The sequence below is a fragment of the Manis pentadactyla genome, chromosome 12 (assembly GCF_030020395.1).
Source record: "Manis pentadactyla isolate mManPen7 chromosome 12, mManPen7.hap1, whole genome shotgun sequence".
NCBI lineage: Eukaryota > Metazoa > Chordata > Mammalia > Pholidota > Manidae > Manis > Manis pentadactyla.
In genome coordinates this window covers 81,826,565-81,846,563 of record NC_080030.1, presented here as the reverse complement: position 1 = coordinate 81,846,563, position 19,999 = coordinate 81,826,565, and the positions used below count along the sequence as shown (strand labels likewise).

Genomic DNA, 19,999 nt, shown 5'->3' with positions numbered 1-19,999 from the left:
GCAGGAGGGCACTTGCAACAATTTCTTAGTAGCTCAGATTGTAACAGGGAATTCACTCTATTTGTTCAGAGCTCTTCCCAAGATAATTTGATTTTACTTTTAACTATTTTTCTCTTATTAATGTCTTTATTAAAAGCTATATTATCTTTTCAAATATTATAAATGTTATAACCAGTGAAATTACCTGGCTGTTCTTCATGTTTTGATTCATTCTCCTCTTTATCTTCAGTAAATTCTGCATTAGCTTGATTACTGGAAAAATATTTACTTATTTAGTGTTACATGTTAATAATACACCTCCATGCAATCCTTTGTGCTAGTTTTTAAAAACCTCTAATATTATATATTTTTTCTCAAGTACTCGTGTTCTATGAAAAACTAAAAATTCGGGAGCTACAAGGATAATGCTTTGAAACTTTTTTAAAAGATTCTCAAAGTCTAAGACTAACTTAACTGCCAAATACAAAGGGTAAAAAATGTCACTATTTCTTAACTTCAAACATAAATATACAATTTTATACCTAAATCTATCCATTTACATGTCTTAGGGCCCAGATAGTCTTTCTACAGGGAAGATTAGGAATTGACCACAAGTGATGAGACCAGTGAAGTCTACGTGGAGGCCAGAAAAAAAATGCCAGGGTCAGCATTTACATGCTAATAAGCAATTTAATCGTGAAATGGAAGCTGAATAGGAGCCATAAACTAATAAATATTCAGACAAGCGACAAAGGAGCTTGAGCAAATCACCTACTGCTTTCTTTCAAACCAAGGAATCAGTTCTACCTTTTCCAATCCATCAACCTCGTCTTCTGTGAGATCTTTAGCAGATACAAGAAACTGTAAAACTACAATAATAAAAACAGCAAACAGCATTGCATACTCAATGCTATGCAGCACTCTGACTAGCTTGTTCTAGAGCAGAAATAACAGTGGGTAAGAATATTTTTAAGAAATAACAAAAAGTTAAGAACTATTACAAAGGGTGAGGCAAAAACTTGTGGCCAACAAGCCTGTGTGCTTAATCTGCACTGACACGGCGGGGAGGGGCAATCCGCGCAGGTCCTCGGGTGGCCCTTGGCAGGGCGTGCCGCGAGCTCCAAGCACAGGCGCTCCTTTCCTAGGGCATTTCTCCGGGTTGTGCTGGCAGTGAGACTTGACAAAGCAAGCAACAGCATCGCCCAAAGAGAAGGCGTGGCTCCACTAACTGTAAGAGCAATAGGTTCCGCAAGCTCAGTGATCCTCTCCTGGGAAGCAGCCGACTGCACGTGCAGACAACCATCATGGCGCGGTGTGCTGCCTCCGAGGGCCTTGTGGGTCATGGGGTACTGAGGGAAGTAACCATGACACGTGGGCACTGCTTTTGTTGTGAGGAATAGTCCTTCATTTCTGACCCAGGAATCCTGTCTCTCTAATCCACATCCACGGAACTGGCAGGCTAACTTGTCAGCTTGCAGGGAGGGTAAAATGAGGCAGTAGTGCACTGAGGAGACTTGTCAGTCCCCGCACGGCTAGTTCATGACAGTCACTGTACTGCTTTATCCGTTGTCTGCAAGAACCTACACAGCCTAAGGGGGCCAGGTACTACACATCCAGAGGTTATGATTCTCTGCTCCTTACTTTATTAACACTTGGTGTTTGTAAAGTTGTAATCTGACTTCCATCTGTAATTTTAAAACTTAAATTGAAAACTGAACCTGAGGAAATTAAAGATACCAGGTGTCACAAAGGTGACAATGTCAAAGGTCTACTGTACGTACCAGAGGACCACTTCAGTCAACCAGTAGGATTTCCAGGATACATGGACACCTCCTGATAATCATCAGGGTGAACCATCCACGAAGGGAGGACACAGACCAACCCTGCCTGCTTCCCCTTCTTTCCTGTTCCTTTTCTCCCTGAAGCTATAACAGCTCCCTGGACTTTCTTATTTACCCTCTCTGTGGAAAATCACTTTCTAATTACTTTCCTAGTAGGATCTTTTTGGCAATGTACTGTTAGTCTCAGTATCTCAGGCATGAAATTTCAGATATCTGGAGGCAAAGGGGGCTCTCAAATACAAATCAACATACGCCATTCATGTAGCAGTGATATCCTGACCAAAATAATGAACAGAGAAGACTTAAAAATAAGATCTAACCTTTGCCTGTTACAATGTTTACCATTAAGTCCACGCAGATATCACCCTTCCAAAAACATACACATGAAAAGCATTTAATGATCAATTTATGTTGAATTTACATTACCTATGTAAAGCTTTAAAATGTATGGAGTCATTAGAATCTAACTCCTTATTTAATCTTGAATAATCAATGGAAGATGTTAAGCCTTTCTCAAGCCTGGCAAAAAACTGTTCTTTTTCTTCTTGTTCTTCTAATGTGTCCAATCCCAATCCAAGGACACTGTGATTGAGCTCAGAAATTACCATGTCTAAATGGAAAGCACAAATATATTTTATTAATGTACATAAGTTTGAAAAAATTAATTATAATAATGCCTTTCTTGACATTTATAGTAATTTTTTAAAAATTAAAACATAATCTCTCACCCACCAAACAGATTTAAATTCATAATCAATATGTAAGGTTATAAGGCTTTTCTAGATGTGTAATTCTAAGCTATTAAAAGAATTAAAGATATTACAGCTATTTCATGGTTCAGTCAGTAAAGGCAGCTCCAAGACAGTTATGAATTAATTTTTGTAAAAATTCTGATTATAAGCACAGTAATTAGCCTGTCAGCTCATATCCCTTACATTTCTTACCATTTGTTTCTAAACTGTCAATACTTAAGACAGAGGTTCCACTGTTCTTAAGAACCTGAACCCGTCTGGCAGAGGGCTCCTCTGTTTCCGTAATAGGCTGAGCGGTCTGCTTTGTTTTCAAATAGCTTACATTTGTTCCAAGCAGTCCTAGGGATGAGAGTTAATATCGTTAGATATTTATGTTTAGGAAATTTTTTTCAGTACTATATCAACTCAGTAATACTGTTATACTAATTTTGTGGACAGTAGCTACAAAATAAATCTTGGTTTACTAAATAAATATCCATCAGACCTAAAATTCACAAAAGAAAAATTTAGTTCTATTTGCTAGCAGTAGATCTTATTAGATAGACTATTTCAAAAATTTGCATAGTGAGATGATATTTTAACAATTATTTTGAAGCACAAGTATTTAATACAGTATACCATGCCACCTAAGAGTATCTTCATCCTTATATGAAGAGAAGGATGTAACTGGGTGAACTGGAAAACAGAGACAATTCCAGGCAGAGGAAGAGACGGTACAAAAGGTCCACAGAACACATTTGAGGGTGTGTGCAAAAAGGCCAGGGAGGCTGGATGCAGAGAGTAAGGGTGCATCTGGAGGAAATAAGCCCAGAGCAGGAGTTGATGGTCAGACCATTCTTGTCCTCTAGGCCAGGTAGGGGTTTGCTCTTAATTCTAAAAGCACTAGAAAACTGAAACACTGAGAAAGCTATTTCTCTCTCAGAAGGTTCTACACTTTTGATGTCAGGAATCATATCTTGGCTTTGTGTGCTAGTGTCTAGTACTCAAAACATAACATAAACTCAATAAATATCTGTGCTGAATGAGGGACCAGGTTATGGCCTTGGGCCGAGAAACCCTCTCCCTTGTTTAAGTGGATACTGTCAGTTTGCTTCTTAAGTATCCTTCTTTGTCTCCCTTATTAATCAAATCTACTTCTGACTGACAAATTATTTTTTTTTAATTACTGGTACTTCAGTCAATTTACATTCAAGTGTTGGTCTATGGCCCAGTCGTCTTTCTTTTTGGGGGTGAACTGCATACTCCATCTCTGATTTATTACTTTCTAGAAGTGAGACTTTAATGCTAATAAAATTTCAAATCTTTGTCAACAGTTCCAATAGTACTTCATTATATAATATCCTTTTCAAGCACAAAGGGGGAAAAGATTCTAAAAAAGAATTCCTTACATGCAAACTTCAGCACTGTTGCATGGTTTGGGGTTTTATGAAAAAAATGCACTGAATTTTCCATTAAGACAATTCCTTACTGTATAGTGTTAAGAAGAACAGAAAAGTGACTGTCAAATTCACTCTAACATTCATGTATTAAACACATTTTTATTTACTGTTCAGAGTCAAGGGATACAAGAAAAAAGATGTGTTTCCTGCCCTCACAAAGCTCCTAACCTCAGTGGTAACCTTATAGGCTAAGACTATCAACACAATATGTAAGTGTTTATGTGGTGTTTGGACACCAAAATAAAGGAGAAAACAATTATGTTACAAAGGAAGCTAGAAGAATTAGGGAAGGAGTGCAAAAAAGAGGTAATGCCAAGCTTTACTGGACAGGAATGATGAGAGGAAAGGAATTCTAGAGGCAAGAAAGCATGAGCTAATGCACAGAGGCATGGAGCCAATGGCATTTCCAGGAAATGAGGAATAACTGAGTGTGGCTGGAGCACATGAGGCCAGAAAAGGAGGGTTCTAATCAGACTATGTAGAGTACTAATTATCACATTAAGGAATTTGGGCTCAATTTTATGTGTAAAAAACAAAGCCATGGTAAATATTCCCCTAAAGAAGAGATACAAAAATCCTATCAGTTTATAAAATGGTGCTTCATGATCCACAAAGAGTGTGAAGGTCGGTACTTAACAGAAGTGGCCCGGGGTTCCTTACAGACCCAGCAGTATCCCGTATAGCAGGCATACTGAAGAAACATCCCAGAGTAATCTCCCAGTTGTAAACACGTGACCAGGAATAGTTCTGGGAAAGCTGTACACAAGTACAGACAGACTCAATAATTAGTTTTTTTACCATTAAAGCAATAAACTATTTTTTACTATTATAAGTAACAGATTGTGATATCAAAGTCTATAGATTTGTTAAAACCTTTTCAATGTGATGACTAATTAATATATTGTCATCATATTTTATTAAATCACCTTAAATTAATTTATCATTAAACATAATATGTAAACGTACTGGTCATCATAATTTGAGAAAATATAAATTATCTCAATGTAAAGTAACTGATAATGCAGAAGTATTTCTCAATTATGTAATAAGTAAAGTAATAAAGAAAATCAATTCATACCTCAAAAATTCATGCTCTAAGTATTGCTATTTTTTTATATATTATAGCAAAGTAACAAAATCCAGAATTAAAGTCTTGACTGACCCCTTGTGGTCACATCATCTTAAATTAAAAATGAGTAATATTTACTACCATCTTCAAAATCATCTTCACTCATCCACCAAGGCACTGTATCTTTCATTTTCACTTCTCTTTTGGGCTGTCTTGGTGTTTTGTTTGACTTTTCAAAGATTCATCTGAAAACTGAATCAGATACAAGTTACTGAATTTAAATTCAAGAATCCCAGATTCATGACTAAAAATGTTTCTCTCACTGTTCAGCTGCCACACACATGAACAGTATTCTCAGCAATAATGGATAAATTCATATTTCTAAACATGTGGCCAAAACAGGTTAAAAATCAAGCATTTATCTCTGAACATTAATTTAATATCCAGAATTAAACATGTAAACTAGCCAGGGAGAAAAAATCAGCGACAACAACAATGAAATAAAGACAAGGTGACCAAGAAACTTAATCAGGAAAGGAGAAAAAAGGATACAGTCCCCTTCTAGACATTCTCTAAGATCGAAGAATAAATAATGACTGGGCAAAATTACCTAGCATCAGTCTAGAAGAACACAGAAGTCTAAGATTGGTTAGAATTGAATTTTAGGCATTTACCAGAGAAATGAGCATTCATCGCAATGATTAATAAGCTTTAATAAGCGTTTATTTATTCTTTTTTGCTCTTCAGGTCCAAATTTTACTAATTCTAAATCCCTACTCTAACACGAAGCTACCCTCCCTTGCTCGCAGCCAATAATCTGGCCTTTGTCTTCACAGAGAAAATAAAGACCTTCAGTCAAAAACCACCATCCTTCCCCTCACCCCGCCACTAAACTCACCTACTAAGATACTGTCTTCCTGTCACAGAAGAGCAATTCTTTCCTCCTCTCCCAAACAGAACCTGCCAAGGGGTCACTCCCAGCTCTCCTGGTTTTCTCGCCCTTGGGTATCCCCTGTCATCACGGAAGCTCCCCTGCCTCCTCTCTTTCCCCTCCTGCCTCCCTCAGATCATAAACCTGCCCACCACTGCATCCCCAGGCCTAGCAGAGCACCAGGCACAACCGTGGAATGCAAGCATGAGCACTCGGGTCGACACGACCTTTTAAAAAAAAGAAAAAGCAAAGGAAAAACAAAACAGAACAACCAGGAAGAGTTCCTTATCCCCACCTCCCTTTTACTCTACTGATCACTTCTTTATATGCCAACTTTGTGAGTTCACCGCTCAACCCCTTAAAATCTGTTTCCCGTTCAAAACAGCCCTCCAGACACCAAAGATCGCCTACAACCCACAGATAAAGGATCCCTGCCAGTCATCCTGATCACATCACAGAATTTGACACTGGTGACCAACTCCTACTGCTTGAAAGTCTTTACCTTGGCTTCACAGCATCACATCCTCCAGGTCAGACTTGAGCTCTGTGACCTTTCCCACTCATCCCTTTTAGGAGATCCTGGCTCTTTAACACTAGACTTCCCTAGTGTTCCACTAGGATCAGCTCTTGGTCCTTTCTATTCTCATTCTACACATTTTGTGTGGTGCAGAAATCAACATTTATTTCATGCCTGCTCTTTTAGGATATATACCTAGGTTATGTCACCCCTTAAGTAATCTTAAGCAATCCTGAAGCCCAAGTTTCTACTGTGAGTGTTACAGAGCTGGGATTCAAACTGAAGCCTCTCTGACTAAAACCTGCCTGTCTTCCACCACCCTGTGTTCCGGGGTGACTTTATAAACTTCCACACTTTCCCCTGCCAACCAAACAATTCTACCTCAATGACTTGTAAGAATATCCGTTTTTAAATATTAAAAAAAGAACTGATTGTCTTCCCTGACAACCAGGCAGGAAGTAGGAAGAAAGAAAAATATTCTTTATACCATCTGAATTTTAGTTGCATCACTTTCCAATCAGTCTCTAAACTCACTATCACTTTGAAATGTGCCACTTCTCTCTCCTCCCTACATGTCACTGTTTACCAAATGCAGACAATCTGCCTGAGACTCAGTCTATTCCTTCTAAACCCCATGGCCTCATAAGAGTGTGGAAGGAGTGTAGGTTCTAGGGGCCAGGCAGGTTTTCAGACTTTAAAATATGCTAGCTCTGTTGTTTAGGGAAAGTTACCCCTCTTTTCAGTTTATACATCAGTTATAGTCATAGTACCACTGACCTTGCAGGGTTGTGGCAAAGATCAGAAAAAGAAAAGGAGAACACCCACCACCTACCACATAGTTGGTATTCTCACCTTCGACAGTCTTCTGCTTTCTAGATTTCTATCACTAAAAACAAACAAAACAAAAAGCTGGTCGCCAGATAACAACAGTGCTGGCAAAGATATGGAGAAACCAGAACGCTTCTCTACTGATATACCACTGTCGGGACATAAAATGGCACAGCTACTTTAGAGAACATCTGGCAGTTCCTCAAAAGATTAAACATAGAGTTACCATATGACCCACTGTTTCCACTGCTAAGTATATAAACAAGAGAAACAAAAACACAGTCCACACAAAAACTTGTACACAATGGTTCATAGCAGCATTATTCATAATTGCCAAAAAGTGGAAATAACTCAAAGTCCATCAACTGGTATGTGGCTAAACAGAATGTGGTAAATCCATATGGAACATGGTTTTGCTATAAAACGGAAGTACTGACAGATGCTTCAACATGGATGAACCCTGAAAACGTTAAGGGGACGAAGCTGATCACAAAAGACTCCATACTGTATAAATCCACTTCTATGAAATATCCATAAAAAACATATATTCAGAGACAGATTAGTGGTGCCGAAGGCTAGAGAAAAGGGTAACTGTTAATGAGCACACCGTTTCTTTTTGGAATGATGAGATGTTGTGAAAGTGTTTGGGCTGATGACTGTATAACTCTGAATATACTAGAGAACCAGTGAATGGTACACTTCCAATGGGTGAAGTGTATGGCATATGATATCTCAATAAATCTGTAGAAAAAAAAGGCTGGTCTCATCAATCTCCGTATAAGCCAAGATATGTAAACCATATCTTGAACAAAGAGTTTGAACAATAGTTTATCAAAATGACTAAAGAAGTTAGCGTTGACTCTAAAATCATGGTTTTCACTGTTAAGAATGAGACACGGCCTTACACAAATCTCTAACATGAGGTAAGAGCTTCCGTGAGTTGAGGCTGAATATGAAAGGAAGGGAGGGAGGAAGAGGGAGAGAATGTTGAACGGGTTGTAAATGAGGGTTGGGAAAAAAATCAGTCTGTAATTGCTTTCTTTTACAATGAAAATATTTCCTGTAAACCTAATTTTCAAAATGTGCCCATTTTTTACATTAAAAAACTCAATTTTCAAATAGGAAGTGGTACTCATACCCTGAATGTCTGCTACATCCTGGCAATTGGTGAATGTTCTTTTAAATCCTGACAACAATCCTACAAAGTAAGTACTATTTTTCCTGTTAGATAATGAAACTGAGGTTCTTTCTACTATCAACTCCCTTTATGAACAAGAATGTTAGCCTAACAGTTTAAAATGTCTCTCCTGAATGTCCTGCAAGGCCTCTCCGTGTATATAAGTACCTAGGATGTAGTACAATCCTCTTATTTATTCATTCAGCAAATATTTATTAAGCATCTATTCAGTATGGCAGGTATAGCAATGAACATACAGCCATCACATCACAGACCATACATTCTTATGAGAGAGAGGAAGAAAACAGACCTACACGAGTAAAATAATGAATCATGCTAAATGCCACACAGAGCATTAAATATGTGGTCCACTAAGAAGTGCCTTGGTGGTTACTTTTTTACTGGATAAGCTCTCTTAAGATGAAATCTTCAAGTAGTGGTATTTAAAATTAGATCTTTGACAGCCAGCGAAAAAATAGGGGAACAGCATTATTGGCAAAGGGAACCGCTAGTGCAAAGCTCCTAATGTGAAATGGCTTGGCATCCCTGGGGGAGAAAAAAGGCCACTGCAGTGTGAGTGGATAAGGGAGGAGAGTAGTATAAGGTGAGTAAGGCAGACATGAGCAAAATCACCCTGGGCTTTATAGCCACGGGCAAGAGTCTGGGTTCTGTTCTACGCAATGGGAAGCCAACAGTGTTTTACATAGAGGAGGAACAGTCTGATTTACAGAACAATCATGCTGGCTGCAGTGTGGTAAAGCAATGCTTGGGAACAGCTGCAGTAGCCCAGGTGAGAAGACTGTCCTGGACTAGGATGGTAACATGAAAAGGGAGAGGCCTACGGGGTTAATAGATATATCCTGGAGGCAGAGTTGACAGGGTTTGGTGATAAACCTGTGACACTGAACAAAGGAAATCTCATTTATAGTGGAGCTGAGCAGCCCAAAGTGGGAGCTCTCACACCCTGCCAACCCCTCGACTGCAAATCCTAGGATGACGCTTACCTTACACTTTCCAACAGGAAAAAGCCTACTTTACTCCCCCAGCAGGAGGCAGGAAGGTTTTCTCCAGGCCCAGCAACAGCCCATCCAGTGAGAAACGTCTACAACTCAGCCAATGGGAAACCACCAGCCTGAACTCTGGCTTTCCTCCCAACGACTTTCATTCACAGCAGCTCCTCCCGGCTTCCACTGTTCTCTATAAAGTAACATTCCTCTCCTTTGATCTCTGGGCTTGCCTATCGTTTTGCCACAGCTTGCATGTCCCGAATTGCATACCTAAATTGCCATTCCTAAATAAACCCATTTTTCTGGTAAAACAACTGGCTGCTTTATTTCCAAGGCTGTCGTCACTTGGTGATCAGAAGTAGGACCCAGATGTCCTCCAACAACACTGAGGCTAGTGAGCGCCCAGGTGCTGATTCCCTCTGAGCTGAGTGCTTTCTGGCTGACCCTGGGGGTTGGAGGGTCAGTCTCTCTCGGATCCACGCTCCGCCCCCTTTGCATTTTGAGCTTTCCAGCTTTATTCCGACTCTGTTTAAAGGCTTAGTCACTCTTGCTTTTGTGAAGGCTTTGTCCCTTCTGGTGAGTACGCGTTTGTTTTTCTGAACGTCTGGCCTTGAGGAATGGGATCCCAATCCTCTGAAGTCCCTCAGGAGAGCCTTCCTTCTGGGACCCCAGCCAACTTTAGGTTTAAAGCTATGGTCCCTCCTCATCCATATTTTTACCCAAATGGATCAACTTAGCTAAAGATAATTTAGACTTCAATTGCTGTTATGAGGAATGTTTGATCCCTCCAAAGTTAACCTTTCTCAAAAGCAAATTAGAAGACCACAGCTCTAAAATTAAACAAAGTGAAAAGAATGCCTATTTTAATTGGTATCAAATGTATTCAGGACACTAAAATTGCCTCTTTGCAAAGTCCAATTTCTAAATTATCCAAGGCAAAAAAACTACTGAAATAAGTCAAAATGGCTTCCGAGGCCTCTCTTTCCCTTTCCCCTCTTCTTTGTCTTTCAAGCCATCTTGTGTCAAGTCCTGCCTCCAGAGCCATCCTTCTTCCCTTAAATTCTCTGCTTCCTTATTCTAATCGTCTCTCTGGGCTTTCTTTTTTCTCCAGGCCTTGAACCTCTCCCTGCTCCCGACTCCTCTGAACTGATCAGAACCTGCCCCTTTGAAGTTAAGTCCTCTGAGGATCTGACTGCCAAACCCTTAGTTTCTTGTGTTCCCTGGAAGAAAGCTGAATTACAAGCTAAAGTCAAAGACTTTTGCAAAGTGACTGAAGTTCTGCATAGATTAGCTGAGGAATTTAAAAATTGTTATTTAAATCTATCAACCCAGTAGTTCATATGCTTGTTGGTGAGGCCCAGGCCCAACACTGGCTGACACGGGCCTGATGAAAAAATCCTAAAAGGGATTTAAAAAACCAGACCTCACTTTTGGCAGGAGGCTGAACCCTGGCCCTAGGCCTCCACAGAACTACAAGAGCTTTCCCTACGCCTGCTGACTGGATCATAATTCACACTTACACATAAAAGCCTGATGAACCTGTTCATGATTACCGCAATCAACTTCAGTTTTTAAGGAAAACTCTGGTCCTCTTTTGGATGTCGAGTCCACTCAGGTAGCCCTTAATTCTGTGTTCATTAATGGATTGAGCCAAGATCATTGCCTTCTAGTTAAGAGGACCGGGATGGAATGGGAAACTATGTCCACCCCAGATTTAGTTAACTTAGCAAACCAGCTTGCCCACACTCTAGATGATTCAACTTAAAGGAAAACCACTAAAATTCTTCATTTTTAACTCCAACAAAATGGAGGTCCTTAAACAAAAACAAAACCCGCCTGATCTCTGACACTGATGCAAAAAACCAGGGCACTGGAAAAAAGACTGTTACAAACATGCCCTCCAGATGCCTTCGGCCCTCTACCCAGTCTTTCCAATGTCCTCTTAGTCCCCAGTGACGGGGCTCCAAGAGATACAGGGCTCATCCCGTCCTCCCTCTGACCGGCTCACAGAAACGCCTCTTTAGACTGGGAATGAGTTTCTACCTGCCCTCTCTGATACTGAGCTACATTCTCAGGGCTCTGCCCACTGGAACAGAGCAGCCTCTGCCTCAGAGAACCAAAACGGTCTACACAGTGGGGGTCTCTAAGAAACCGCAACAGTTCCCGTCTCCACCCCATCCCTTTGCGTTAGGTCCTCTGAAATACACCCACCGTTTTCTCCTCAGTTCCTCTGACCTGATTCACTTACTGGGCTAAGATTTCTTGGAAAAATATCATGCTGGATTTTTTTTTCTTTAAAAAGGGGGAAATAATTATAGAATTTGATAGCAGCAACTAATATAAACCTGGGTAAATCAAGCAGCACTTCAACATCTTTTACTTGTTCCATCTCTGATGGCCCTGGAGCTGGTTCTAAGGACACTAACCACTTGTCACTGTTGGGTCAGCTACCACCTACCTTCCCTATGGGCAAAACTCTCAACTGATATTGGCAGAATCCACAGTGCACCTCCTAGTAAGATTCAAATAGATCCCTCACAACCTCTACCCAGAGTTAACCAATAAAAACCCTATAAATAAAGAAGCCATCACGCCTATAATAGATTATAAGGCTCAGGACCTCATTATCCCCTGCACTAGTCCTTGTAACACCCCTATTTTACCTGTAAGAAAACCCAGCGGCCAAGGATGTTGGCTTGTGCAGGACCTCCAAGCAAAAAATAACATCAGTACATCAGTATCCCTCAGCACCCTGTTGTTCTTAACCCCATCTACTACTAGCAACTATTCCTACTGAGATTTTTCACTGTAACTAAAAGTCCATGAAATTTTTTTCTATAATTGATCTATGCAGGGCATTCTTTAGTATTCCAGTTGATAAGGCTAGCCAGTATCTTTTTGCCTTACTTGGAAAGGAAAACAATATACCCAGACAATATTGTTCCAGGTTTTTTCTGAGTTCCTGTTATTTCTTGCAAACCTTAAGAGCCGACTTAGATGACACGACCTCTCCTGGAGGACCTACAATGTGTGCATGACTTGCCCCTCTGCTCCCTTTCCCAGGCATCTCCACAGGGGGACAGGGGTCACCCAGGAAAACTTTCAGCCTAAGAAGAACATAAAGTCTCCAAAGAAAAACTGCTGTTTGTTCAAACTTAAGATTCAATATTTAGGGCACCGATCTCGGAGCAAGGACTACATTTAGATCCAGCTTCACAGTATCCTGAACTTCCCAATACCTAAAACTAAGAGCCAATCATGAAGTTCTTCTCAGGCTAGCTGTTTACTGTCACAATTGAATTCCAAGCTTCTCTTATAGCCCAATCCCTGTAAGTTTTACTAAGAAACAACAAACCTGACTCTATAATTTGGGAAATCAAGATAACATAGCCTTTGGGGCCTTAAAGAAAAGCTTAATAAAGTCCCTGCTTTCAGACATCCCAATTGTCAGCTCTCCTTTTTCCTTTTTGTATGTGAGAAGAAAGGGAATTGCCCTTCAAGTACTCGCCCAAAAATGTGGAAAGCATCATTAACCCATAGGGTATTCAAGCCAACAAGTAGGCCCTGGGGCCCACGGACAGCCCACCTTGTCTCAGAGCCATTCCCGCCATTGCCCTTTGGGTGAGGCCACCAAGGAAATGACCGTGGGGTCCCTCCAACCATCCCTGCACCCCGTGAGGCGGCCCTCGTGAGTCCACACTGCATCCAGTGCTTTTTGGCAGTCATCTTACCTCCTATGAAAGCCTTTTGCCAACTGCTCCTGCTTGAACTCTTTCCTGCTGTAACAACCTTAGTCTTGCTATTCTTCTCCCCTTTCGCTGACAAAACCCATCGTAGCTGCTTGATGCTGAAAAGATCATCTTTCGACTCCATGATATGTACAGAAAACTTCTCTAACCATTGCAGATTTTTCATGGTTTACTGACAGGTCTTATTTAAAAGATGAAAATGGTAAGTATCACGCAGGGTGCACTTTTTAAACTCCTTTCCAAGTCACTGAAGCAGCACCTTTACCTTCAGCCCCACAGGCCTAATTGTATGCTCCTTAGCTGGGCGTGTACCTTGGCCAAGGGTAAAAACACAAACATCTATATACTGATAATCAATATGCCTTTGGAGTAGTCCATGATCTTGGGATGTTATGGAAACAGCAAGTTTCCCTTACTTCTAATGGGATAAAATTAAAATGGCTCTACCGACCAAGTTGGTTAGAAGCCATACTTGTGCCAGCTGCTCTGGCTATTACTGAGGTTCCCGGGCATTCCAGCTCTGACTCCCTGGAGGCCAAAGGAAACTCCTAAAAATGCTGCTCTTAAAGGTATCAATAACCAAACCTCTGCCATGGTCCAAAGGAATGATTCAGCAAATGATCATCTAGGAAAACTGACAAGAGATGCCCAAAATGGACCCAGAAAGGTAGAAGCAATAACAGCAATCTAGTAATTGTTGCTTTGCTAAAAAGAGAGAACTCCAGCTTGGGCCAAGTAACAGTCTAGTCCTGCCAGAGACTAAAATCCCTATTGCCTGTCACTGTACATGCATTAAGTCACTGGTCTACTGACAAAATGACAGTCTTCCTGAACAAATACTGGTGGGGAACCATTAATAAGGCTGCAAAAAATGCCTATTTTGCTTATCCACCAATCCAATATATAATTCTGAGAAACCCATCCATGAGACCCCCCCAGCCTAGATTTGGCAAATGGGTTTTATTCTGTTCCCCCCTCATGGATATAAATGTTTTAGTCATGGCTCGTATGTTTGTTCATTTTGACTGAAGCTTTCCCTTGTAGACAGGCTATGTTGCCTTTTGTGGCTAAAATCTTATTAGAAAATATTATTTTTACCTGGGGAACCCCTCTCAAATGTCATAGTAACTGGGGAGCCCACCTCATTAGTCAAGTCCTTTGACAGGTCTGTGCAGGTCCTATAGCACTCGAACTGCTTACTGCCCTCAACCCTCAGGGCTAGTTAAATGTACTAATGGCATTATTAAGACCCAACCGGCAAAATTTATAAAGAGCCTTCAAATACCCTGGCCAAAAGCATCCCCACTGATCCTTCTACATTCCAGATCTACCCCTCTGGGACTCAAATTCTCTCCTTTTGAGACTGTTGCAAGGTGTCTGGGGCCCCTGGCTCCTGCCTCCTTTGATTCAGAGCTGAAGAAAGGAGATCTGCTCCAGCACCGTAAAGGCCTTACTGCTGCTGTTGAGAATGACCTGTGTAGCAGAACCATCCTCTCACAGCATGCTCCCAGGAGACAATGGTTGTGAACATCACACCTTGCAACCCGGAGATTTTTGTCTGTTGGAAAAGACACCTCTACAAGTACTCTCTTCAACCTTGCTGGAAGGGCCCCTACCAGGTACTATTAAACAATCCTTGGGCTGCCAAACTGCAGGGAACAGACTTCTGGATTCACGTCATATCAAAAGAGAGTACCAAACCCCGACTGGACCTGCACACCGACTGGTGACCTGAAAGTAAATATTTCTAGGAACTGAAGCAGATGACATCTCATGGAGACAAAGTTTTCCCAAGATGTCCAGACTAGTCCTGTGTACCTCTTTCTCACTGTTGCTTCTTATACTATATTTTCTCCCTTTCTTCCTCGGACAGATAACACTCATCCACATTTCCCATCTATTGCAAAAGGGTGAAACTTCTCTGACTGTTTCATTTGTTACCAGAAACCTCAATCTGTTCACAATAACAGTGATCCCTTAGTTTACCCTCTAAGTAATTTAACTGGAATCCTGAAAGTCACTGCATGCCTAAACTGTTCCATAGTTCCCCTTTATCATGATAGAACACTAAATCCACAAACCCTTGGTCCTGCTCAATTTAACCCAACCCCACATACATATATATATAATATATACATAAAAGACACTACAAAACAGCCAATGTAAGTTGACCCTTTGTAAGCTGGCTGTCATACCCACATATAGGAAGGCTTTCTGTATGTGATAACATGGTATTTGGGCTTTGACTAAATGATGCTAATACCTCTCTACCAACAATAGGTCCATAAATACTACTACTTAGGAGGGAGCCCTATGTGCATCTCCTGGCTACCCTTTTCTGTGTGAACATTTTGGTAATGGCCTCTAGGCTTGGGCAGCCCATCACCTTGATGGCTGGAGAATAAAAGGACAGTGTGCTCTTGCTGCACTCACTCTTCTCCGTTTTTCTTCATAACAAAACAGTAGCTTCCCTCTGGTGAACCTTCATGGGCACCTTAAACAACTTTCAAGAGGTGTCTGAGACTCCAGGTTTGCCTCCCCGGGGAGAGCCTTTCTCCCTCAGTGGGAATAAGTACCAGTGACAACACGATCAGCTGTCCCTCCCTAACATCAGGGGAGTCGGCCGCGTCCCTATTCAAAGCAGAAGCAGCCCAACAAGGACCACTTGACTAATTGTCAGAAGCAGTTTTGGACAATCACATCGCCTTCTTTTACTTACTTTTTGAACAAGGTGTCTATGTGATAGTAAACACCACCTATTGCACGTGGATAAACTCTGGGGAAGTAGAAACCCAGTAGAAACCCAATTCCGTAAAATTAGGGAATAAGCACAGTTACTACAACAAATTTCACCTGATTCTCCATGGTCCTTTGATTTGTTCCGTTGGTGACCTTTAGGCCTAGGGTCCTGGTTCAGAACCATCATACAATTTAGAATAGCCATGTTATTTTTAATTATGTTTGTATAAGTACTTTTAAGTTTTATAACTGTTGACTATCAAACCTTTGGAGAAACAGTGTACCAAATTAGGTGTGAAGTTAACTCAGTGCTTCAGGATGATCTCCAATGTGTACAACCTTGAGAAGATACAGATTCGGATGGCAAATGCTTGAGAGTTCTCCATCCTAACCTCGAATGTGGCCTTAAATGGTTTCCAAATGCTGTGCACTTTCGCTCTGACATGGGACACAACACAGGAAAGGTCATTCCTGGAACTGAGGGACACAGATGATCCAATTCCTGGTCAGCGATGCTTTCAAGGAAAGACCTTGATCAAAAGGGGGAAATGTGAGACTGAAAAAAGGGCACTTCACTTGAAGTACAGCTGGGAGGGCTCTCACACCCCACCAACTCATCATCCATCGCAGAACCCAACAAGGGAACCTTACAGTTTCCAACAGGAAGAGCCTATTTTCTTACCCCAGGAGGAGGAAGATTTTTTCCTCACTCAGCAACAGCTCACTCAACAGAAAACCGTCACCACCCTGAATTCTCTTTCTTCCAATGTACTTTTATTCAGACAGCCCCTTGCAACTTCCTCCTTTTCCCTCTATAATGTTCTTCTCCTTTGTTTTCTGGATTTGCGTATGGTTTTTGCCATAGCTTGCTTGCCCCAAATTGCCATTCCCAAATAAACCCACTTTGCTGGTAAAATAACTAGCTGTCTTATTTTCAAGGTAGGCAGACTGTATCTTAGGGGTGAGAGAGAACTGAAAGATGAATTTCTTATGAGACAAATTTACAATAAAACTTTTAAAAACATAAACTTACCTCTTTCATGAACTGTTCAAATTCTTCATCCAGCTCTTCTTTGGAATAGTAAGCCATAATCAGCAGTTTTCACTTCTCAAACTAAACATTCCATTGAAAACATTGAAAACGCTATAAAACAAGAAACAATAATAAACACCTTTTTGATGAAATCCACATTACATCATGAAAACAACCAGACTTAAACCTCAAACACCTCTTATTTCTCTTATGACTTAGCATATATGCACAATACGGACCAGTCAGCTGGACAAGAGATTCCTAATTCACTAATAAAACTGATCTGGAAAAGCAGCTTTCACAGTTTGTCATGCACTTAAGATCCAGAATTACATTTTCATTGTTAACATTGAATTGTTAAAAGATGGCCTCCACAATATTAACTAAATCTATACACATTAGAGGGGTGTGTGTGTGTGTGCGTGTGTTAACATTTCTTAATCAAACCAAGTCCTCTTGAAGAATCTTTTAAAAATTGTAAATTAGCAACCCAAAACACTTTCTTTTTTGCAAAGCACAGGACAGAGTTTTTGCACCTTATGGTTCAGCTATTTATCAATCCATATTAACAGTTTTGCGAACTAGATAGCTTACAGATATGGATGTTGCAGATACAGACAAATGTAATTTTTTAAGACTCAGAATCTACCAAAAAATTAAATTAATGGAGTATTCAAACCAGAACGAATTTTGTTTCTTTTGAAGAGAACAAACTATGCAGCAAAAACTATGCAATAGTGACTTGGAACGCAAAGCTCTCTTTGAATCAAACTTCAGATCTGCTACAGATTCTGGATTGTAACTCCTTGAGCAGCTCAAACGGCAGCTTATTTCCAGAGGCAAGGGAGGGAGAAGTATGCGTGTGCAGACCTGGATAATACTTTGCTCAACCTGCAGAACAGTTCCTCCCACACACTGCGCATTTCTGATTCGGCTCAGAGTGTGTGTGGTTAAGGTCAGGGCCTCAGACCTTGGTGAGAGGCGGATCCCCCCGGAAGGGCTCAGCTCCGCAGCGGGCCCCAGCAGGAAGCGTGGGCTCCGGACTTGGCCGGAAGTCAAAGGCGCACCTGCAGGGGAGACTGGGCGGAGGAAGGGGAGAGAGTGGCCCTGGAAAGCTAGCCTGAGGACAATCTCGGCCATGGTGAACCGGGTGCAAAGCGAGAGTCCGCGACTCATCTACCTACCTCTCTAAATTCCGCGCTTCCCCGGAAGGCTGTGGGGTCCGATCAGTTGCCACGGTAACAGACTTCCGCGGCCCAGCACCGGGGTCACATGACACTGGCCTGTCACGTGGCTCGTGCCCGGGCTGGAAAATTGTTAGTATCTTTTTGCGGGTAGGAAGGAAGGTGGCAAAAGCCTTGGCCCACAATAATCTAGTGGATCAGAGCCGCCGCTGCTCCATCAACGAAGACTCCCGCGGCTTTCTCTGCACTCCTTAGAAGACCGGCTAGGGCCCGAGCTCGGGCATGATGGGTGATGTAGGCGCAGCCCGAGGCCTCCTGGGAAATGTAGTTTAGCCCCCTCCCCGCGGTCCTTTTATTTCCTCATTTCTCATCACTTCGCATCTTCTGTCTTCCCTACCCTTGTCGTTTCAGCTCTTTGCTTTCCATGCAGAAGTTTTGAAAAATTTTAACTTACTTGATATCCTCCATGTGCAAAGCCCTGTGGGGGCGTTTCAAGAAAAATGCGAACCTATGGGAAAGAACTGTTGTCAGGATAGGGACTCTTCCACCATCTAGTGGGCAAGAACTGAAAATACACCTACACACCGCAACCCGCTACTCTTTTAAGAATATCTCAAGATGTGCCGGTACCCCTCCTTTCCCCCCATATAGCGGCATCTTGCAATTACTTATTGGATTTTATTTTATTTTAGCTTTTTCTTCTTTCTAAAAGGGAAAAAAACCCCACAAGCTGGAGTTTCAGAGGGCAGCATTTAGGATTTCACTAAGTAAAATAGTTGAAAGGGTTGCTACTAGCGGCTCAGGGTTAAGGAGCTCCATCTCCGGCCCTAACTTCTCATTCAGCAAGTCTATTATGATACAAATGTATATATTCCAAGAACTGTTGCGAAAATAAAGATTTGGATAATAATATTTTTTAAAGGCTACTATTTATTGAGCACTGAAGTTGATAGCTTCGCATGCATTATTTCACTTAATCCTTACGATGTACAAGTCAATTCAATTTAGGATATTTTTTGGTTGGTTGTTTCTAAGTGTGATACATGAACCCTTCGGCAAGACAGAGCTGATCCTTTTGGCCCCAGGATGGATGATGTCTTGCCAATGGGTTTCAGCCTCAGGGAAGTTCACTATGGATTCAATGAGACCGAAAAATGACAATAGAACGTTCTTGGGGTGAAAGGGTTTATACTCAACTTTATTCCCACGGTGGCAGGTCAGTCACTAGAATCCCATCACTCAGAGCAAGTCTGCATGCAGCAAGCGGGTCTCTGCCTCTGGGCCTCTCTACCGCTGCAGCTGTCTCAGTCTCTGCCCTGGTGTTTTGTGCCAGGTGATAATGGTGAATGGCAAGTTACAGCAGTTATGTACTGATAGCGGCAAAGCAAGCCAAACCCAGACTAAGAAGGTCTGAGTCACACTATCAGGTAAACAACCTTAGATCAACTTAGGTGCTGGCCAACACAGAAAAACGTGTCATCAGTAGAGGAAGAGAGAAATGATGACTATCAACATGGCTTTGGGACCACCCGCAGCAATGGGGACTGGCTAGTTCACAGACGCTCTTGCAGAAACCGCGGCTGGCCTGCACCTTGGAGGCTCAATGGCAGACTGGAGTTAATGGACAGTAAATGTAGGGCTGAGAGGATTTTGAGTGATGCACAAACTTTCCTGACATAGAAATGTGCGATTCCCACTGAACTGCCTTGTGAATGCAATCTACAACTGGTTATGTGGTAGTCAAAGTCCAAAGC

General features: G+C 41.5%; 1 long non-coding RNA gene and 1 pseudogene across 1 annotated transcript; both read right to left on the bottom strand.

Moving 5' to 3' along the window:
• Positions 1-19,125, bottom strand: part of LOC130679806 (centrosomal protein of 162 kDa-like) — an 83,588-nt pseudogene extending 64,463 nt beyond the window's left edge.
• Positions 324-5,217, bottom strand: LOC130679834 (uncharacterized). The gene is made up of 3 exons (XR_008992790.1): positions 5,090-5,217; positions 2,765-2,911; positions 324-2,430 (listed from the first exon to the last, which is right to left on the bottom strand). It is a non-coding gene; the product is annotated as an uncharacterized LOC130679834 (long non-coding RNA).
• Positions 19,126-19,999: the final 874 nt, after the last annotated feature.